The sequence below is a fragment of the Acipenser ruthenus genome, chromosome 25 (genome assembly GCF_902713425.1).
Source record: "Acipenser ruthenus chromosome 25, fAciRut3.2 maternal haplotype, whole genome shotgun sequence".
In the NCBI taxonomy this organism is placed as follows: domain Eukaryota; kingdom Metazoa; phylum Chordata; class Actinopteri; order Acipenseriformes; family Acipenseridae; genus Acipenser; species Acipenser ruthenus.
The window spans coordinates 18,629,401-18,645,285 of NC_081213.1; positions in this window are offsets into that span (position 1 = coordinate 18,629,401).

A 15,885-nucleotide genomic window follows, 5' to 3' on the forward strand; every position below is an offset into this window, starting at 1 on the left:
TTTGCTTGTGCTGTATGAAAAATTGTGTGTCATTTTACCAGCCGGTGGACCAATTGCTTCTTCTGTATTGCACTACATTGTTTACTCCCTACCAAAAAGGATGCTCAAATGTTGCGTCATAATAAAAAGCTGTGGGTTATAATTACATTAGTGTTATTACAATTTGCTGGATGTGTTTCAAGGCCTTGGTTTTCCCTAGTGTAAATGTTTAATTGACCCAATGCAGTCATTACCTAATGATAATGGCTTTGCCTGTGGATGTTATTGCTAGAGTAATAGGGTTCAGTGTTCACTGACTTGTTATAGCATGGACATGTATTATCCCACTATCAGCTAGCTAAGCAGCATCTCATAGAGCTCATTTCACAAACTTGTTATGAAAGAAAAAAAATGAATTTTTGTCATTTCTGTTCTGGAACAACAGTTACTTGTGTGGTTTAATAGTGATAAATTTGATTACCCGTACAAGTGAACAGTGTTTTGAACTGGCTTTACCCTGAAGGAATTCCTAAGAGGTGTCTGAGGTACAGTATTATTATGAATAGGATTATTGAAGCTGTTTTTGTAAAAGTTTACCACAGTAAATTTGCATGTTCCTTTTTTCCCCCCAAGCTTTTACCTTGCTTATACTGTGCATATACTTCACGATGCTATAACTATGGTAAACAACACTTTTTTATGATTCAAAGTTGTTCACACGTATAACCTTTGCTTTTGTGATATATCCAGTAGAGACATCCCTGGCCTGTTGTGTCCTAATTCAGCACATTGAGGTTTATATAGCCATCAAATAGACATGCAGTTTAAAAGTTTTAAAATTATCAGCAACTGTTATCACAGAGCAGACTTGAGTCCATGAATGGTTATTTACATGTAGAGACATTTCTCTAGCTGTCAAAAGAAAATTCAAGTGTGTTTTGGGGCACCCCTAGACACATGAAGGAATTATTATGATTATTTTGTTTAAAGAAGAGATGTATAGATTATGTTCAGGATAACTGACGCCTGTCTGTTTGATTTTTATCTATAAATGTAAACACTCGATCATGTGAGATATATCGTATTACTAAAAAGTGACTTAGACTTTACATGTTACAATGTGGGCATGCGACAGAAACCGTCAAAGTGCATGTAGCTTAAATTATAATTGTATTTTGTTTGCTATATGTACAGACGTGCTCAAATTTGTTGGTACCCTTACAGCTCATTGAAATAATGCTTCATTCCTCCTGAAAAGTGATGAAATTAAATGCTATTTTATCATGTATACTTGCATGCTTTTGGTATGTCATAGAATAAAGCAAAGAAGCTGTGAAAAGAGATGAATAATTGGATTATAGTGATATTTCAAACTAATTGGTTTCTTTAAGTAGTATCACACATGTCTCCAATCTTGTAATCAGTCATTCAGCCTATTTAAATGGAGAAAAGTAGTCACTGTGCTGTTTGGTATCATTGTGTGCATCACACTGAACATGGACCAGAGAAAGCAAAGGAGAGAGTTGTCTGAGGAGATCAGAAAGAAAATAATAGACAAGCATGGTAAAGGTAAAGGTTACAAGACCATCTCCAAGCAGCTTGATGTTCCTGTGACAACAGTTGCAAATATTATGAAGAAGTTTAAGGTCCATGGAACTGTAGCCAACCTCCCTGGGCGCGGCCGCAAGAGGAAAATCGACCCCAGATTGAACAGAAGGATAGTGCAAATGGTAGAAAAAGAATCAAGGATAACTGCCAAAGAGATACAAGCTGAACTCAAAGGTGAAGGTACGTCAGTTTCTGATCGCACCATCCGTCGCTTTTTGAGCGAAAGTGGGCTCCATGGAAGAAGACCCAGGAGGACCACTTTTGAAAGAAAAACATAAAAAAGCCAGACTGGAAATTGCTAAAATGCATATTGACAAGCCACAATCCTTCTGGGAGAATGTCCTTTGGACAGATGAGTCAAAACTGGTGCTTTTTGGCAAGTCACATCAGCTCTATGTTCACAGACGAAAAAATGAAGCTTTCAAAGAAAAGAACACCATACCTACAGTGAAACATGGAGGAGGCTCGGTTATGTTTTAGGGCTGCTCTGCTGCGCCTGGCACAGGGTGCCTTGAATCTGTGCAGGGCACAATGAAATCTTAAGATTATCAAGGCATTCTGGAGCGAAACGTACTGCTCAGTGTCAGAAAACTCTGTCTCAGTCGCAGGTCATGGGTCCTCCAACAGGATAATGACCCAAAACACACAGCTAAAAGCACCCAAGAATGGATAAGAACAAAACATTGGACTATTCTGAAGTGGCCTTCTATGAGTCCTGATCTGAATCCTATCGAACATCTATGGAAAGAGCTGAAACTTGCAGTCTGGAGAAGGCACCCATCAAACCTGAGACAGCTGGAGCAGTTTGCTCAGGAAGAGTGGGCCAAACTACCTGTTAACAGGTGTAGAAGTCTCATTGAGAGCTACAGAAAACGTTTGATTGCAGTGATTGCCTCTAAAGGTTGTGCAACAAAATATTAGGTTAGCGGTCCCATCATTTCTGTCCATGCCATTTTCATTTGTTTTCTTATTTACAATATTATGTTGAATAAAAAATCAAAAGCAAAGTCTGATTTCTATTAATTATGGAATAAATAATGGTGGATGCCAATTACTTTGGTCAGTTTCAAGTTATTTCAGAGAAAATTGTGCATTCTTCGTTTTTTGTGGAGGGGTACCAACAAATTTGAGCACGTCTGTACTTTAAGTGATGGTAATTCATATATAATATGCATTATTATCACTTTGTAAATATCACATTTTCTTGTAAGATATGTTAAACATGTATTTTACTTTTAATGGTATTTTTTGATAGCATTTGTATACATTAAACCTGGAGAATGTCTTGCATTCTTTTCCATGTTCCTCTTCCTGTTGAAGGAACACGTCCAAGAGAAGGAATTATTTTATTAACACTGTGGTCACATACCACAGTGTTAATAATTGTTTTCTGTAGGCATCTGATTTTTGTATATATTTTACTATCATTATCAAATGGCTTTGGAGACATTTTGCAATTCGATAGTGCTGCATTAGGGTCTTAATTGATTCCACCTGGTAGTCAAAGGTTTTTGTTTGACAGTCAATCTTACTTATTGGTTTGGTTCATGAGGTGGCAGTTTGTATCACAGCAATGTTCCAGGCATGTTGTACGTTGTTTAACGGCTGCATTCTTGTCATTTTTTTTTTGCCCCCGATACTGTAAAGCCCTAAAAAAAATATAGATATAGAGTTAAAACATTATATACGTTATTATTAGTAAATTGAGACCAGGTCTCCTAAGGTTAAAGACACAGAGCTAGTTAGTTATTATTTTTATTGCATGTGCTAAGCATTATCCCCTGATTGTTGAGCAGCATCTGGCCTGCAGCCCAATGCATCCTGGGAAATGCAGTTTTTTAATGTCCACTCTTTTAAAAGCATGTGGACTACATTTCCTTGTTACCCATAACTACATACATATTTCATAAAGGATAGGGGCATCGCAGAATTTACACTGTGACGTACCACCCATCCAGGACATTACCCCACACCTTAACAGCAGTGTGGAGTAGTGGACTCTTGACTGGAGGGTCGTGGGTTCAATCCCAGGTGGGGGAAACTGCTGCTGTTCCCTTGAGCAAGGTACTTTACCTAGATTGTTCCAGTAAAAACCCAACTGTATAAATGGGTAATTGTATGTAAAAATAATGTGATATCTTGTAACAATTGTAAGTTGCCCTGGATAAGGGCATCTGTTAAGAAATAAATAATAATAATATATATCTATATTAAAAACAGAACTTTTTCCAGATTCCTACAGGGGTCTCACAAAATATTCTACCAGGATAAAATGTCTAAATAAAAACAGTGTATATATTTCAGTGCACTTTTTGATCTTTGTTTTTATAGTCACAGCTGCTAACGGCTTATGCCATTCAGCTGTCGTCAATTACACATCAAGGTTATAACACACCCTAGTGTGCTTTGCAAGGAAAAGTATGGTGAGTGGCCCTTGACATGTCATACTACTGACTCAGGAACACAAGAGGAACAGTTGTCAAGTCTGCAGGCTTTCATTCTGCATACACAAGTCTCATATATAGCTGGACACCTCAGAGAGAATAGTATTTTTTGCCCTGACCAAAGTGTTTGATATCCCGACTAATCATCACTGTTACTGAAAACCATGGAATGTGGTGGCTATCACTGATCCATTGATTTGGCTCTCACTGAAATTAGCATTGGCATCTCAGCATCCATTGAATTGACTGGAAAGGCAAAGTTTGATTTAGGTTTGATACCAAACGACGGGACTAATTACAAACCACGTTCTAGTCTCAGTGACAGATAGAAGCATATGTGTGCAGTTATTGTTACTAAAGATTACTACTTGCTGTGTAATGCCTTAAAATACATGTTAACTAATCTCTTTAGCATTTTTAAAGAAGTAGTGGGGTTTTGATTCCACACTGTGGTAAACCAAGCAATGCCGTTGTAATGTATTATTTATCAGGATGGCTCAACAACTACATTCTAGTTCAAATAGAATCCATTACTGGGCAGGGTGCCTAAATGGGTTTTCACTTTAAAAGATTTGTTTAAAAAGGGATGTTAAACCAAAAACAAAAAACCTGTGTCTTTGTGCAAAGAGGTTAAATGGAGGTAAAACCAAAAAAGGAACAGATAATCTTCAATATATATATCATTTTTGTATCACAATAAAATATTTGTTGACTTTAACAGCAAACTAGTTATACTGAAGGCACTTTCAGATGAATGCAGCCATCCCCATGCAAGTTCATTATGTAATAATGTTAATGTTGTTGTTTGATTTGGAATCCTCCACTGCTGTTTTACTGCTTCATGTGATGAGAGATGCTAACAGCCTTTTGTTGCCATAGTTGCAGCTTTCTGACGCGGATAAATATTTATATTCAGGCGCACAGGTTTCTTATAAGCCCTGTGCAGGTTTCCAAGCGAATTGGTTTCTTTGCACTCAGACTATCAGATTTTCCTTGAACAGATATTCTGTGCGATGATGGCCTACCGATTGCTTGCCCAGTTGCTTCAGGGGAGGAATGTAACTGGCATCCCCACGGAATTAAGTTCTCAAGTTTTTACAACCATGTACTTTAGCTCATGCTATAGATAGCTCATGATATAGATATGAACTGGAATTGTGATGTAGTTTGTACTTGGTTAAAGTGGTTGTAGCTGAAACATAATTGAATACATCCTACCTTGTGCACTTTTATTTGTTATATAGATTTCAAATGTGTAGTTTTGAAAGAAACATATGTTATAGCAAATGTTCATTTTAACCTGGAGAGTGTGATTGTACCCACCCCTTCAACACTTTCTGATGATTGACCTTTACTGTTCTCTTTCCTACCAGTCTTTTCTGTAGGTCAAGTTTACCTTGGCTCAGATGAGCTAGAGCATACACATTTGTGTGCCTCCTAGCTCTATGTTCAGATTGGGGACTGAGGAAATCCAGTCTACAGAGTAAATATAAGAAGTGGCCTGTCCCTAAAGGACAACAAATAATTGCTGATGACTTTGGTCAGGATTTAGTCAGAGAAAATAATACCTAGGTGTAAGGAGTTGTAATGATCCAGTCTTTAATTGCAAACTAATGAATAGACTGATTTTGCAGTATCTAGCAATGAGAATCTAGCAATAATGCAGTATTTTCCAAATCTGAAACACCCAATTCGAATGTTGCAGTATGTCACTCACGGCTGCAGGCCACTTACTGATCAGGACAACTGAAGCTCAACAGTTTTCTAGCTGTCAAACCTGAGTCATCACCTATTTTCACCCAGCAAACCTAAGCAACAGGTGTTACCAACCTACCAAGTTGATAAGTCTCTGCTTGGACTGGTTAGAAGCCTGACCAATAGGGGTCACTAAAGTGTGATGAAGTGAACCACCCCCAGCTAATTCTCCTCCCTAACCCAGCGGGAGTTTCAGCTGGTCACTCGTCTGACTAATATTTGGCAACAAAAAGGTTTGTCATCACAGGGTCCATTGTTCCCATGATTCTGCTTTCAACTATTCTGTATCCTTTTGAGACTTTGAGGCTGGGAGGAATGATACCAAGGCTAACAGTGGCTGTGTAAATATCTAGTAAAGCGTCACAAATATATTCATTTACTGGGTCCAAGTGCAAAGTCAGCATTTCAACGAGTAATACAGTCACTGCCGCCTAATCGGGATACTGATAATCGGGGTTTCTGCTTAAATGGGATACAACTCTGGGAGACGGTTCTTCTCAATGCTATTTATGTCGTTTACTTGGGACGTCACTTCATTTAATTGGGATACAGTATTTTCAAATGATGAACAGAGTTCGCTTTTCAAAGCAAGGCCGGTTCATGTAGCACAGTGCAGGTGCCTCGCCTTGTGATAAGATGTGATTTCATTCTTTTTCATTTCATGTAGAAATAATTTTGTTTACGAATAAAACATTTCATTTAGAAACAAAAAAAAAAGTGTTTAATTGTTTAATTGGGACAGCCGCTTATTCCCCCATATATACACTGTGTATAATATAATACTAGTGTTTTATCCTGCACAAGCCTATGTAGAATCATTTTCTGACCAGAATTCTATTAATCAGTCTGAAAAGGTTCATATCTGACAGTGTTGTGCTTTTGAAGTAGGCAAAGCTATGTACAAGCAGCAGTGTTGTTCACTTATCTTTTTATGTAAAAGAACAGCACTCCAACAAGCACATGTAGGTTTTCTAAACAGGGCAGACCTGTATGTTTATTGTTAACACAAAACAAAATGGACAAAAACCTAACTCCTTCCAGTAGTGTTAACTACACATTTCAGTTCTAAACTAATACACTGGATGACAAAGCCATTTACCAGTGTCAAACATATATTTTCTCAAAGTATATACATTGTACCTTTCCTTTCCTTTCCTTTCCTTTCCTGTCCTTTCCTTTCCTGTGGTTCAGTTCAGATTCTTGGTCATTCCTGGTTAGATTCAACTAAGAAGGTGTAAATTAAAGGGAAAAAACAATAGTTTGCTAAAGCTAGCAAGAAGCAGCTTATTTGAAGGCAAGAGCTGTTTCTTGCTAGTTTTATAATATTAAAATGGAGACTGCACACTTTGCATTCACTTCAAAATCACATCCCCTAGGTAACCTTCTGTCTGAGTTGCTTATAATTGGTTTTGTATATTAACAGGATGCAGAAGTGTGCTTCAATAGAGAACAGCTATACTAAACAAGCAATTCAAGTCGCTGGAAACACTAGCTCAGTGATTTTAATAGGAATACATATTTCAGAGCATTTCTTGCCATTGCTATCTTTTCTAGTCTGTGATTTGCTTCATTTTAAAAGTGCTCTCTTGCCAAGGTATGCAAAGATTAAAAGCCTTTTTGTCTGTTCTTCCCTTGCACTTTTCATTCCAATGGCGTTGTGTCCCACTGGTTCTGTAAAATGTCTGCAAAAACCATTTCTCGTCCTCTATCAATCAAAGTAAATATCTCCCTTCTATGTTTGTTCAATCAAGACATGGGGTATATATGTGTTCTTGCCGTTATACTGTATATCCTGTCCATGAATACACTGAAATCTCATATTATATAGTACTAAACCAAACTGTTCCGATATATTCTGGTATTGAGGTATCGTTCACATACAACATTGCCCTGACTGAAAAATAAATATGTTCAGAAAGCACTGAACCAGTTAGTGCAACCATCAACAGCTCCAAATATCATTTGAATTGATTTTTTTTGTGTTTTAACTATTTTATTGAGTTTCCTGTAATTCTTAGTGGTTCCAGGTGAATTAATACCATTTTAATTTTTTTTGTAAATCTGCCTTTACCTGACTTTGAGCTTGTCCGGAGAATCCCAATTGCAGGGTCCTCCTCATTCAATTCATGCGACCATATAACCGTTCAACCCCCAGAAACACCATTAAATAGTACATTCAATGCACAATGTACGGTGCATTAAGATTACACTTGCTCTTTAAGATTATACTTTCATCTGTGCTGTTCTCATCAAATACTGTTTACCAAAATGTTAAAGATAAACCAACTGTAGCCAACCGTGTTTGGCTTAGATACTGGTTTCAGAACGAGAATGAAGTATTTCCTATAATATTCATACCCAAACTTCTTATTCTTATTGTGTATTTAAAGAAACCGTTCAGCTATATCTGCGTGTGTCTCTGTGCTATGAAGTAGAAAGTAATCTATACTCCAAAGTCCTGGATAAATGAGATATCTTAATGCATGTCCACTCTGCTGGCATCTGTGCCTCGTTGTGACGTATACCTGTATATAGCCGAAGATAATTAAATGTTGGATATAAGTGTTGACTGTAATTTGATATACCTATACAGGAATGTTAAAAAATAAATCCATATATAAAATACCAATTATTATTCATGCCTGTGCAACGAGCATGTGGAATCACCAACCTATACTTTGCTTTGTCTGTACTGATAAGGGAATGGCTCTTTGTTAATACAGAAGCTATCATGTCTGATAAGTCATGTTGTGGAGAAACAGAATACCCTAACATACCAGTGTTATATAAATGGAGCACTTGTTTTGTCTATAGAACACAGTACATTACTATCAGTGCAGTACATTTGTTTGGGGGTTTTACATGGGAAGTTTATTGTGAAGTTTATCAGGTGTTTTTTTTTTTGTTTATTATTATTTTATTTATTTTAAAAAAATGTCTGCTGTGTTCTTTTCTGCAGTAATTGGGGTTTTTATTAGGTGACTTTTTTTAGGTACTTATAAATATATGCTGTTTTTATTTCAATTCCTCTATATGAAAATAGCAGGGGAAGTCATCATATTTAAAAATGTAGCCATTGTAATGTTATTATTTTGTACAGTATCTTCCATCTTGCACAACAGACATTTGTTTGTGCTTGGGAGGTATGATTTAACCCATTAAGTGCTATTGTCCTCATTTGAGGACAGGCTACTTTGTAATTTTCTGGAGCATTTTTAACTGGCATTTACCTGTTATTTTTATTTTCTCTTTAACTATGTTGTTATGATAACTTACTCTAGCTTTGTTAACCCCAACAGTCTAAATGTAATCTATCAAATTATGTAAATACAGCTTGTGGTTTTCTTCAAAGAAAAATGTATTTGGTACTTAATGTGTTAAACACATTGTGGCAGGGGTGAGGCCTACCCCTGTAAAGAATATGTTTTTATTTGATTTGCACATAAGAACGTATTTTTTTTTTTATTAGATATGGCAGGGCTGGGAGATTCACTGTCTAATTGAAAGGGATGTGCAGCAGGTGGCCAGGTGTCAACTGAAGAATTGACAATCAATTAACCATGGTCGCCTGCCTTTAAAAAGAGGTCAACTGATGAAACTTAAAAATGTGTTATTAGACACGATAGCAATAAAGCAAGAAGAATACATATGGATCACGGACAGGGTTTCCACTTCTGGATCCCTACTTTGAAATATTGCACTAAACCCAATGCCAATATTGCTGTGTGCCATGTTTGTCCGCTGGTTTTGTACCAAATTCTGTTTAGGCCTGGATACATATGGATGACACACACACACTCACACAGCTGCTTCTAACACAGGATCCGTGTTGAATGCCAGGGAGACTTGGTCTGACTTGCTGTCACTGTTTTTTACTGGCAGATAGTCATATTGGCTAACTGGTGGAAGCTTCTATTATCCACCACTTTCGTCTTTAGAAAATACACAGATTCTTACATCATTACATATTCCACCAAAAGATACCGTCAGAATAACTAATGAACCAAGCTGGCGGATAGTCCCACCGTGTTTTCTGCAGATTTAGAAAATACTGAATCAGTGGGAAAAACAGTGTCGAAATAATGTGATCCTCCAGCGGATCTACTTTGAAAATAACCCCCATTATAGTTCTTACTTTTTTTAACACCATGTGACCGTAAACATGCTGTGGGTTGTGTCATTGTGATTGGTTCTTAATCTGTCTCTTTCTCTGAATATTGAAATGGAGATGGCAATACACCACTGCAACTCTGCTCTGCAGTGCTGATGACAGGAGAGCACTTCTGTTTTGCAGATGACGTTGGGAAGGAGACAGGTTTTCACAGCTTCATTAGCACATGCGGGTATAAATCAACAAGAGTCCTTAATCATACCTCGTACTGGAAAAGAGAAATAAACACTTCTGCATTTGATATAAAGAGGAGTGGACAGATTTCCTGATTATACTTCATTAAAACACACTTTTCTAATTAAAAAACTTTTCTAATTTAAAAAGCAATTATTTTTAAATGGTTTTACCGGTAAATAAATTAAATCAGCCAGGAATGCTTGCTATTCAAAACAACATTTTAATTAGTATATATCACAATGTTTTGACTTGCTTGGTTTTGACACTTCCTCTTGCTTTTCTGGGCACTTAGTGTAGTCTTGAAATGTGGATCTCTCAGCCAGCGCTGTATGACAGACAGAGAGGCAGTTTGCAGACAGTGTTAGTTTGGCACTATAAAGAGAGGTAGGTTTAAGTTTACCTGGCTTGATATGCTTGGTAGCTGTTGATATGAGCTACTTCCTTAGTCCAATGTCTGCTTGACATTTGGTGATGGTTGCAGAACTGTTCTTGTCAATCAAATGATGTGCATTTATGTTTCATGCCTGAAACTTTGGATAGCTTTGCACGTCCCTGTTCTGCAGAGAATCAAACTTTCTTGAGGTGCATTAAGGCTACCATGAGCTTAATGTAGGGGTACTGTATATTCAGGCTGTCCTTCTTTGGCTGGAAGTCTGATTGAGTAGCACCACACAAAGAGAAAGACGCATTTCATTACCTAAACCCCATTCACAACACGCATATGTTTTCTGCATCAAGTTCACTGTAGAGTGTCACTATAAACAGCACATACAAAGAGAGATTCAATTTACCATTTAATCTTTAAGACATGTCAACTGGAAAAGCTGGAAAGTTTACAGAAGTACAGTACTCCTGGCAATTGGTTTATTTTTACACATTTGATCGATGTTTGAGATTCCTGATGACGTAGGCTGCCTACGTCTGAGTCTCTGGAATCTGCTACTGTGTACTGTGGCCAATAAAGTTGCAATTACTAGCATCCACACGTATAAAAGGCAACACTTAGTACATTAACTAAGCTAAGTAACAGCAAATACAGTGCCTTGCGAAAGTATTCGGCCCCCTTGAACTTTGCGACCTTTTGCCACATTTCAGGCTTCAAACATAAAGATATGAAACTGTAATTTTTTGTGAAGAATCAACAACAAGTGGGACACAATCATGAAGTGGAACGAAATTTATTGGATATTTCAAACTTTTTTAACAAATAAAAAACTGAAAAATTGGGCGTGCAAAATTATTCAGCCCCCTTAAGTTAATACTTTGTAGCGCCACCTTTTGCTGCGATTACAGCTGTAAGTCGCTTGGGGTATGTCTCTATCAGTTTTGCACATCGAGAGACTGAAATTTTTGCCCATTCCTCCTTGCAAAACAGCTCGAGCTCAGTGAGGTTGGATGGAGAGCATTTGTGAACAGCAGTTTTCAGTTCTTTCCACAGATTCTCGATTGGATTCAGGTCTGGACTTTGACTTGGCCATTCTAACACCTGGATATGTTTATTTGTGAACCATTCCATTGTAGATTTTGCTTTATGTTTTGGATCATTGTCTTGTTGGAAGACAAATCTCCGTCCCAGTCTCAGGTCTTTTGCAGACTCCATCAGGTTTTCTTCCAGAATGGTCCTGTATTTGGCTCCATCCATCTTCCCATCAATTTTAACCATCTTCCCTGTCCCTGCTGAAGAAAAGCAGGCCCAAACCATGATGCTGCCACCACCATGTTTGACAGTGGGGATGGTGTGTTCAGGGTGATGAGCTGTGTTGCTTTTACGCCAAACATAACGTTTTGCATTGTTGCCAAAAAGTTCGATTTTGGTTTCATCTGACCAGAGCACCTTCTTCCACATGTTTGGTGTGTCTCCCAGGTGGCTTGTGGCAAACTGTAAACGACACTTTTTATGGATATCTTTAAGAAATGGCTTTCTTCTTGCCACTCTTCCATAAAGGCCAGATTTGTGCAGTATACGACTGATTGTTGTCCTATGGACAGAGTCTCCCACCTCAGCTGTAGGTCTCTGCAGTTCATCCAGAGTGATCATGGGCCTCTTGGTTGCATCTCTGATCAGTCTTCTCCTTGTATGAGCTGAAAGTTTAGAGGGACGGCCAGGTCTTGGTAGATTTGCAGTGGTCTGATACTCCTTCCATTTCAATATTATCGCTTGCACAATGCTCCTTGGGATGTTTAAAGCTTGGGAAATCTTTTTGTATCCAAATCCAGCTTTAAACTTCTCCACAACAGTATCTCGGACCTGCCTGGTGTGTTCCTTGTTCTTCATGATGCTCTCTGCGCTTTAAACGGACCTCTGAGACTATCACAGTGCAGGTGCATTTATACGGAGACTTGATTACACACAGGTGGATTCTATTTATCATCATTAGTCATTTAGGTCAACATTGGATCATTCAGAGATCCTCACTGAACTTCTGGAGAGAGTTTGCTGCACTGAAAGTAAAGGGGCTGAATAATTTTGCACGCCCAATTTTTCAGTTTTTTATTTGTTAAAAAAGTTTGAAATATCCAATAAATTTCGTTCCACTTCATGATTGTGTCCCACTTGTTGTTGATTCTTCACAAAAAATTACAGTTTCATATCTTTATGTTTGAAGCCTGAAATGTGGCAAAAGGTTCTAAAGTTCAAGGGGGCCGAATACTTTCGCAAGGCACTGTAGGCCTGGTACACTATGGAGCTATCACATATGCATTTTAAAGAAGTACATGTTCTAGCAAATATGTATTTTCTCTAAGACCTACAGGAAATAGAAAAGCACTGAATCTTTTGAAGAATTTTTGCACAATATTTTTGAGTAGTTTTACCATTTTTCCCTTGGCTATACTATGTGTTTACCATAGTTTACCCTGGTTTGCTATGTTTTGTTTTTAATATACTTTACCCTACCTACCTCTCTGTGCTTTTACAATGCTTGCCTATGGTTTACCACGTTTTCACTATGCTTTATTACACTTAGCTATGCTTTTACTATGGGAAACTTTTATAAGGGCTGTGTAAGTCATCCGTTGCATACTGATACATTTTATGATACATGCCAGAACCATTTTAAATCCTCGACAGTACTTAAAACCATTGTTTGAAACATTTAATGTATATGTTGGAATTACGCCCATCTGCTTGGGAAAAAAAAATAGGGCAACAATTTATTTTGAACAAGAATACAAAAAGAAAGTGATGTGAGGGGTCTTTAATGTCTAGAAGGTCTTATTGTCATCTTCCTGCGCAAGTGAACAATGTTTAATTATAGCAGCTTGTTTTGTCTATCGATGTTTTGTAAATAGTGAGATAGTCATCACTTTTTTACCTATCCTTGTACAGTATATGGGTCAAAAAACAACAGCAACAAAACACTATTTGTATCTGATCTTCTTTGAAAATACATAAATACATTAAAAAAAACATAAATACTGGTTTATTATGTATTGTTGTAGCATCTGTGGTAGACTGTACCCTTCATTGGTTTGTACAATGACAGAATGTGTAAGAACATCGAAAATGGGGCAGCAGTATAGAGTAGTGGTTAGGGCTCTGAACTCTTGACAGGAGGGTCGTGGGTTCAATCCCAGGAGGAGGACACTGCTGTTGTACCCTTGAGCAAGGTACTTTACCTAGATTGCTCCAGTAAAAACCCAACTGTATAAATGGGTAATTGTATGTAAAAATAATGTAATATCTTGTAACAATTGTAAGTCGCCCTGGATAAGGGCGTCTGCTAAGAAATAAATTATAATAAAATGTAACAACGTGGAATATTTTTTTCTACATCCTGACAATGGGAACAACTCTGGCTGTGACACTAGCTGTTTATAAGAAGTAAAACCAAAGCCTGCCAGACATGGTAGTAGAAATTAAGCAAAACGAAAAAAAAAAAAAGTATTATTGTTTAAAGTCAAACAGGAATAGCATCAAAGTGGAAGAAACATTTGTCACTGTCAAATATCTGCCCTGGTCACTTGTCAGGCGGTTTACACTGTACAATGATATGTTGTGGGCCTTGTTAATGCCAGTTCAGGCATTCTATGCAGTACAATTAAAAAAAATAATAATCTGCTCAACCACAAGTCTTTTAGAGAAGTGTTTAGTATCAGCTTTGGACAACAACCATTTCAGCTGCTAGGTTTAGGAGACTGAATCTAAACTCAGCTACAGTGGTTTGCAACATTGTGGAGACATATATAGCTAGGAAAATGGCAGCAGTGTGGCAGCCTTTGAAAGCCACACTGAGGAATTCCTTTCAGTCTTGGCAGCATTGATTGCTGCCATCTCATTGGAAAAAGCACAGTGCCTCACCTGTTACAATGGCAGGTGTCCCTTCCGGACATATTATTCAAGTCATAATCTGGTCTTGTTGCGTTTCATAATTGTTTCCATTTCTTTTTTATGCATTTTAAAATGAACTAAACTCAAGCTATCTTAAAGTAATTGCTATCCCCCACTGGGTATAGCTCAAACAACGGGAATATAGTGGAGGCAACTGTACATACAGTACATACACATGTATTGTTTAAACTGGGGTTGAAATCTGACGTCTTATTTAGTGGTTTGTTTTTGATGGACTACATCAGTGAGTCCAATAATATCACTGTGTAATTGTATACCATTAATTGAGGAGTTTATAAATTGACTTGAATAAATTAATAGACCCCTCAACTTGTTTTGAAAAAAACAATTGTGGAAGTGAATAGTTATGCAAAGGGTGTGTGACAGTAATGATATGCTGTAAAGGTGAGCCATATAAACTAAGCAGATTTGACATTTGAGAACTAAAAACATGTTAAAATCCCTGATATTTGTATTTCATAGTTTAGTTCCCCCAGCTTGGAAAGTATGCATGCATTCCTATTAACAAGTGTTGTATATTTCAGATGATCCTTTTTGCTCTTTCACATTGTTGTGCTGCATCCCAACTCCTTTGAATCTCATGAAAGTCTGATCATTTGCTCTGAGGACATTGACCCCTGCTATGTAACAATGCATCCAACCAGCATCTTGGTAGGCTTTGCAAGGTTAAGTTGCCAGAGCCATTCATGCTTCTTTTGGCGAATCGTCAGGTGTGCCTGAATTTCAGCTCCTACTGATTTAGAAGAGTCCCCCAGCAGACATGGCACCAAAGCTTTATCTGATGTAGTTTGCACACACGAAAATATGTCTGGAACTGTACCACATACAATCCGGGAGAGGTGGGGGGGCAGATTTACTATTTGACATATTTACTATGTCAACTGCATAGTTTGAATAGTTACTTCTCGTCTTCACGCATGCAATCTGGAGTCCTGCAGGCTTCAGTTACTCAGTACTGAAGGAATGAGAAAGTCAAGTGAGACCACACTAAATCAATCTTGCTTACTTAGTGTACCAACACAGAGTCTGTGAAAGGGCTCAAGCTTGCTATTCTAAGAAGAATCATACCAGTACCAGTCACCAAACGTTTTTTTGTTTTCTTTTTGTTTTTTTTCCCCGTGCAGTAACACAGTTACTGTTATGCTCTGAATATTTCAATAAAGAAACAGCAACACATAAAGGAACAAAAAAAAACAACTGAAAATAAAATGGAACACTACCTAGCATTTTTGTTTACCCAACATGATTCAAGCAACAGACAATGAGGCAGAAAGAACATGGGACAGACTGAAACACGCTCATCATACCAACTCTTTCATGCCCTTACAGTGGCTATCGACACTGCGGTTGTTTTGATATGTGTCAAATTTATTTTGGTGCGTGTCAAACTTAAAATATTA